This window comes from Rhinopithecus bieti, unplaced genomic scaffold (genome assembly GCF_001698545.2).
Source record: "Rhinopithecus bieti isolate Rb0 unplaced genomic scaffold, ASM169854v2 scaffold_36015, whole genome shotgun sequence".
Classification (NCBI taxonomy): domain Eukaryota; kingdom Metazoa; phylum Chordata; class Mammalia; order Primates; family Cercopithecidae; genus Rhinopithecus; species Rhinopithecus bieti.
The window spans coordinates 1,398-8,446 of NW_016815013.1; the positions used below are offsets into that span (position 1 = coordinate 1,398).

The window sequence follows — 7,049 nt, forward strand, 5'->3', positions numbered from 1 at the left end:
TGTTTAGACATAAATTTTGTGTGTTTTAGAGAGTTTGTATCCCTGAATTGTCTTAATTATTGATCAATCATCTCTCAAGGGAAACAGCATATGTACTTGATATCTCTAAACATATTAAAGGATGTCATACTGAAAATTAAAAGTAGAGAAAATTAGAGATTAAGCATGTTTTATTATTATTTGATGAAAGGAGATATATTTCTGTGTCAAAGAAATGTCTGTTTTTTCTTGAAGCTAAGTTTTTTATAAGAGCTTTTTCATAACGCTAGTTTAACAACTTACAGTAAAACAAACATAATAAGTTTTAGCAACAAAGCAATTGTCGAATTCATTCCTTGAACACTAAAACTGTTACTTTCAATAACCATTATTCCAAACTTGAATTACGCAGGTTAATGATATATACAAAGGCTCTGGAAATTGAATTCTAGTTTTTGATACTTTCATATTAGGTTTTTTTTTTCTTTTTTTGAGACAGAGTCTCACTCTGTCATCCGGGCTGGAGTGTAGTGGCATGATCTTGGCTCACTGCAACCTCCACCTCCTAGGTTCAAGTGCTGCTTGTAGCTCAGGCTCCCGAGTAGCTTGGGTTCCTGGCATGTGCCACCATACCTGGTTGATTTTTGTATTTTTTGTGGAGACAGGATTTCGCTATTTTGGCCAGACTGGTTTGCAACTCCTGGCCTTGAGACATCCACCCTCCTCAGTCTTCCAAAGTGCTGGAATTATAGGCATGAGCCACTGCACCAGGCCTGTATTCAGTTTGTTATGGGTACGCGTTGACCTTTTTGTATAAGTGGATCAGAAATTTTAAGAGGACTAAACTAGAGAACCCCATAAATATAAAAATAATCGTATTTCACAGTGGTACAAAATGAATTTATTTATTAACTTTTATTCTATAAGTGAATATTTATGCTGATAAATTTAGAACATGCAATGATAAGTGAATTGTACCTTTGAACCCTCATCGCAAATTTGTAATTCCTAAATTGCAGGACAAATTGAAGAACATAATAGCTACTTGTAGTATTTTGACATAAGTGATTCTCATGTGTTTCCTTAACCATATGCCACTGCATTTTGCCGTTAGCTTGGACATTGTTTTGTGTGTGGGGGCGGGGTGTCATGACTTTGTCATCTTACTGAATGCAACTTCTTTCCTTATATGGCAGCTTGCTCCTACTGGTATTAGGATTTTTCTGCTTTAGTTATTGTCACTTTAAATATCTTTTCACTGTGGAAATCTTCACAGCATGTTTGATGAAATTTATTTGTTAAATTTTCTCAGGGCTATTTCTGTCACATTGGCATGTTAACAAAGACAATACCCCAAAAGACCCCACAACCTAGTGTATTCCCTTTTCCATCCAAGCATGAGGATTCATCTTCATATTCACACTGTGTGAATGTTTGGTAGGCTTTGTCAGGCTTGCATATTATCAATTATATATGTCCCTTTTCTTTCAGAGTCTTCTGATAAAGATGGTCTTCTGCAGGTAACAACTTTTCTATTTTTATCTTGAATATTAACTACATATTTTATGAAGTATACATTATATATTATTTTATTTTCTAACCCATTTAGCCAACCGGTGGAATGAAAGCTTCTAATCCAAATAAAGCCTTAGAATTGAAGGACAGAGAAACATTCAAAGCAGGTAAATTTTGTAATTTTAATTTTACTCTGGAAAGAAGAATATTAAAATATTTGAAATATTGAGAGCCCTTTTTATTCCCAATGTTGTTTTCTTTTCAAATTTGTTGGGAAAAATTGGTACAAATAATGCCCATGTTAGTATTTATGTTTGAGAAAATACCATTTACAAGTATAAGATTTAAAGATTTTAAAAATAATTGTGCTTTACCTTATGTGGTTCTACTTTAATGTCCTGATAGTATAACGTTTCCAATTTGCAATTTCTGTACATGCTTGGTTTTCAGGCAGGTGAATTTTGAGACTAAAATGTTTGCAATGGTTCAAACGCTGATTGGAATTCTGATCTTTACTTCGGGAAAGTTTCACTTGCTGACATGACAGTTGTGATTGTCACTCTGAAAATCTAAAGAAAATCAGTTTCTTTTTTCTGATTAGGTGACTGTGTGTGTGTGACTTATAATTTTAAAAAATCATGACTTGACTCTTTGCTAGAGACAGTGTTTTAGAAGAATGACTCTAAAGCATTTGGCCTTGGTGTCTTTATGCTCTTGTAAAATGCCTAGAGGTAGAAAACAGTCTAAATTAGTTTTTGTTGTCATTCTCACGCATGTTTAAACCATTTTACACCAGGCTGTGCACAGTAGCACACGCCTGTAATCCTAGGATTTTGGGAGACCACGGCGGGCAGATAACTGAAGGTCAGGAGTCCCAGACCAACCTGGTCAACATAGTGAAACCCCATCTCTACCAAAAATAACAAAAAATAGCCAGTTGTACTGGTGGGTGCCTGTAATCTCAGCTACTCTGGAGGCTGAGGCAGGAGAATCACTTGAACCTAGGAAGCAGAATTTGCAGTGAGTGGAGATGGTGCCACTCCAGCCTTGCTAACAGAGTGAGACTCCATGTCAAAAAGCAACAAACAAACCAAAAAAAAAAAAAAAAAAAAAAAAAAAAAAAAAAAAAAAAAAAAAAAACACGGAAATTCAAAACATATGTGTGTGGTTATAGACTATGTATAGAATTTGTTTTCATGTCTTAAATTTTCAATAAATAATTGTACCCTGTACATATTTTATTGGAACTTCCTTTCTTTTTACTTTTCTTATATTTTAGATCTACTCAATACAGTTAGCTCTGCTTTGATTTAAGGCTCCATATTTTGTGATTTTAACTCTAAAGCACATTTAATTAGGCTGTCTTTCATAGCCACTAAAAGTCAACATCAATGACAGCTTGTATCAGAGAGCTTTTATTGAAGTCGGAGTATTTACTTCTTCAACTAATGTTAGAAATTAAAATGAAAATATTTAAAATACAGGAATGCATTTTAAATATTTATGTTTTGGCGATGGAGTTTCACTTTTTCACCCAGGCTGGAGTGCAATGTTGTGATCTTACCTCAGTACCACCTCTGCCTCCTGGACTCAAGTGATTCTCCTACATCTTCCTCCGAGTGCAAATACTCATTTGTAAATCAGTCACTAGAAAAGCAAATGTTATTACTGTGATTAGCTTAGAATAATGATTTCTCATTTTGTAGATGAGATGGGAGTAATGGAATAATAAATATATAAGTACACTTGTGCTTCTGCCTTAAGAATGAAAAAATAATTTCTATGCATTGGAAGCCAGCAATGTTTTCTGCAGGGATTCATTAGAATTGTTTGAGCAGGGGAGTCCCAAGATTAGATTTAAGTGTCAGAGCATTCTGGTCATGGTATAAACCAGCAGTTGGCAAACTTTTCTTGTAAAGAGCCAAACAGGAAATATGTTAGGTGACGTGGTCTCTATCACAGCTTTTCAACTCTGCCATTGTAGCATTAAAGTAGTCATAGATAAAGTGTGAAGAAATAGGCATGATTTTACTCCAATAAAACTTCATCTGAAATCTGTTTGGTAAGCTGAATTTGGAATTTCATAACCATGGGTTGTGGAATACAGCTGTTTGCATTATGTCCCTTAATTGAGCCTGTGATACCGAGGCTCCACTAGCTTTAAGCAACTTTTTCAACACTTTTATATACTGTTTCTGTTGCGCTGATAACTGTTGTTCCATGATGAAACCCTAGCCTGAACTATTTCCCCCGAACTTGGAAATCCTGAGCGGGTACCATTGACTGACTTACTGACTGTGCAGTCCTTTTCACCTTCATTTTTGAGGGGGTCCGTCACAATTGTTTTGCAGTGTTCATCTTGTGGGGTGCCACCTGCTGGGTCCATCCCAGGGACCCTGAACTAGGGATGGATGAGAGATGTACACTGAAACAGATGTTTTGCCTGTCATTGCAGCTAAGGGGCTCTGCTGCCTGAGTCTGCATTGTTGGCCTCGATAAGCCTGCAAAGTTTGCATTTATTTGGTACAGAATAAATGACAAACCTCTTGAGTAAACATCACTAGAAGGTAATTAACATTACCAACCCCCAGTACAAAACAGTCATGTACCCTCGGATGATCAAAGTTTTGTCTTAGGACCACATGAGTAAACAAAGTATTTAGATAACTCCTCCACATTCCCTAGATATTTCCTCTATTGCTACCAACTGAATGTAAAGAGGATTAGGCTACTTTCAGCCAAATCATTTACTGGCCGCTGGCCTTCCAAGAAGGTTTGTGTCTATTTCCTAAAACTATCTTTATAATTTTTCTAACCACTTTGTCTGATCCCCTACAGGTAGGGTTTCTTTTTCCCTGTGAAAGCCATCAGTTAAGGGGCCATGTCTAACTAGGAAATATAAATATAAAATAAATAAGTTTGTATTTCCAGTGGCAATGAAAAGATAAAGCAAATGCAGAAAAGAGGTACAGTTAATATGATTTAGTGATTATTGAGTTTAAAAAGCTAGGGGAGAGAAAAAATCTCAGGTCATTCAAAAGTTTCCACATGGGGAATGCTCATGGGGAAGGAGTAGGAAATTGTCAGGTCAACAGAAAAGTGCAAAGAGTCATGGGACAGACCAACAGTTTTCTTTACATATAGAGTTCAATGAAACCCTCCTGTGGGATATTTTCAGTAGGTAATTGGATTACAAGTATTTCTAGCTGGAGATAGAACTCTGGTTGAAGATGTAGGTTTGGAATAATTTCATTATAATTATTAGGCAAAGCCCCAGATCTCAATGAGCTTATCCATGATGCAGAAGATGTAGAATAAGAAGAAAGCCATTGACAAAATCCTGGGAGTATCAACATTTCACAGAGTCACAGGACTTCGTAATGGAGACTGAGCAGTGACTAATGAAAAGTAGGAGAGGAGTCAGAGAAAATGATGTTGCTAATTTCTTTTAAGTGTGAGAATTTCAAGCAGTAAGAGTATAATTGAAAAGTCAATTGGATTTAACTTACAAGTTCTGCAGTGGCAGTCTGTTTGAAATAATTATTTTAGAGTTGTTAAGTATACTGTTAATGTTGTTAATATTTCTGGTGTCCAAGAAGAAATCTCCCAAGATCCTATCTAAGTTTACGCAACTAAAGCAGCATACATACACAGGGTCTGGGAAACTGTCTAGACTGGGGAGCACATGTGCCAGCATTTTTCCAGAATTGTCAAAACCTAAGGGTCATGTGTGAGGAAAAGTGTTGTCTTTTTTATCTGCTTCTTGTGGAGAGTGGAGATCTGTATTGTTTTTCTCTCTCTCTCTCATTTTCTTTCTCTCTCTCTCCCTCTCTCTCTCTCTCTCTCTCTCACACACACACACACACACACACACACACACACAAGTACGGTAAGATGATCTGTGTCCATGGATTACTCAATATTCATGGATTACTCAGTATCCATGGCGGGTATTTTCTAAGACACCCATTGAATGTCTGAAACTGTGGATAGTATGGAACCCTATACATCCGTGCTTTTTTTTCTATAAGTGCATATTTATGATAAAGTTTAATTCATAAATTAGGCACAGTGAAAGATTAACAATAACTCATAATAAAATAAAACAATGACAATATATTGTAATCAAAGTTAGGTGAATATGGTCTGTCAAAGTGTCTTGTGTTGTACTCACCCTTCTTTTTCATGTGATGACTGTGAGATGTTATAATGCCTATGTGATGAGATGAAGTCAGGTGAAGGAGTTGTCATGTGGTGTTAGGCTACTATTAATTTCTGGCTATCTGACTACATATAAATAGGTGGATCAACTGCTTCATGTGACGGTGGATCATTGAGCCATGATAATGTTGGTGGTTGGGATTCAGGAACAGACCATTTTGGTGACTAATGGGCAGATAGCATACACAAGGAATGATTCATGACCTGGGTGAGATGGAACAGGATGCCTTAATATTTCATCATACTCCTTAGAATGACATGTTATTTAGGACTTATGACTTGTATATTTCTAGAATTCCCGATTTAATATTTTTGGACTGTGGTTGACCATGAGTAACTGAAATCACAGAAATCAAAGAGACCCAGATTTGCAACTGGTGTGTGAGGGCAGTCTCATGAGACTGAGTCCTCAGTCTGTGAGATCTGAGACTATTTCTAGATAGACAGTGTTGGAATTAAACAGAGGACAACCAGCTGTCTTTTGATACAGAATTAATGGCTTATTTGTCGGTGGAGAAAATCCTCCACACATTTGGTCACAGATGTCTTCTGTTTTAATGATTGTGGTGTGAAAGCAGAGGGAAATCATGTTGTGTGTGTTTCTTTCTACACTTAGAGCAAATAAGAGAGACTACTGTATACTCTGTTCAAACTGCTTCTAGTTCATTTGTCTAGGAATTATACTTTCTAAGGTTGACACTGTCCACTTATACTAATTCTGCTAATAATACAGTTTTCCGTCAGTCTTATAGGGTTCTGTTTGGATTACAACTATTGTACACTGTAGTTCACTTGCAGAGATCAAATTGTGATAAATTCTATTTTTCCTTGCATTTGAGAACTATAAAGGAAGGGAAATAAACATTTTTAATGTATTAATTTCCTACCAATAGTATACTTAATAATAATTTTACTATAGTCTCAATGTGTGGTCCCAAAGGAATACTTTATAACAAATCATCTGAGTCTTTGTAACAAAGCATCAGAGTATTATGCTTTTTAAACCAAGACCTGAATCATGCACGAAAGTGTGCATTCTTCTTTTAAATTAAGTTGAAGTCTCGCGATGTCTCCCAGGCTGCTTTCAGACTCCTGGGCTCCTCAGATGATCCTCCTGCCTCATCTTCCCAAGTAGGTGGGATTACAGGCATGTGCCATCATGCCCTCTTATGTTTTTAATATTCTGTATTTGTATTTATATTTGTTGATTTAATATATTTTACTTTTTTTTTCTTTAACAGTGGATATGAGTTCTGTAGAGCCTATATCCAGGTAAGGCTTTGTGGTTTTTTTAAATACATATGTTAACTCAGAGAATATAGAGAAAAGAAACC

The 7,049-nt window shown here is 36.1% G+C and overlaps 1 long non-coding RNA gene across 1 annotated transcript in view; it reads left to right on the forward strand.

The window, feature by feature from the left end:
* Positions 1-1,468: 1,468 nt before the first annotated feature.
* LOC108515781 (uncharacterized) overlaps positions 1,469-7,049 on the forward strand; it is a 7,001-nt gene continuing 1,420 nt past the window's right edge. The window contains exons 1-3 of the long non-coding RNA XR_001881618.1: positions 1,469-1,499; positions 1,589-1,661; positions 6,957-6,987. This is a non-coding gene — a long non-coding RNA (uncharacterized LOC108515781). The remainder of the gene's footprint in view (positions 1,500-1,588; positions 1,662-6,956; positions 6,988-7,049) is intronic.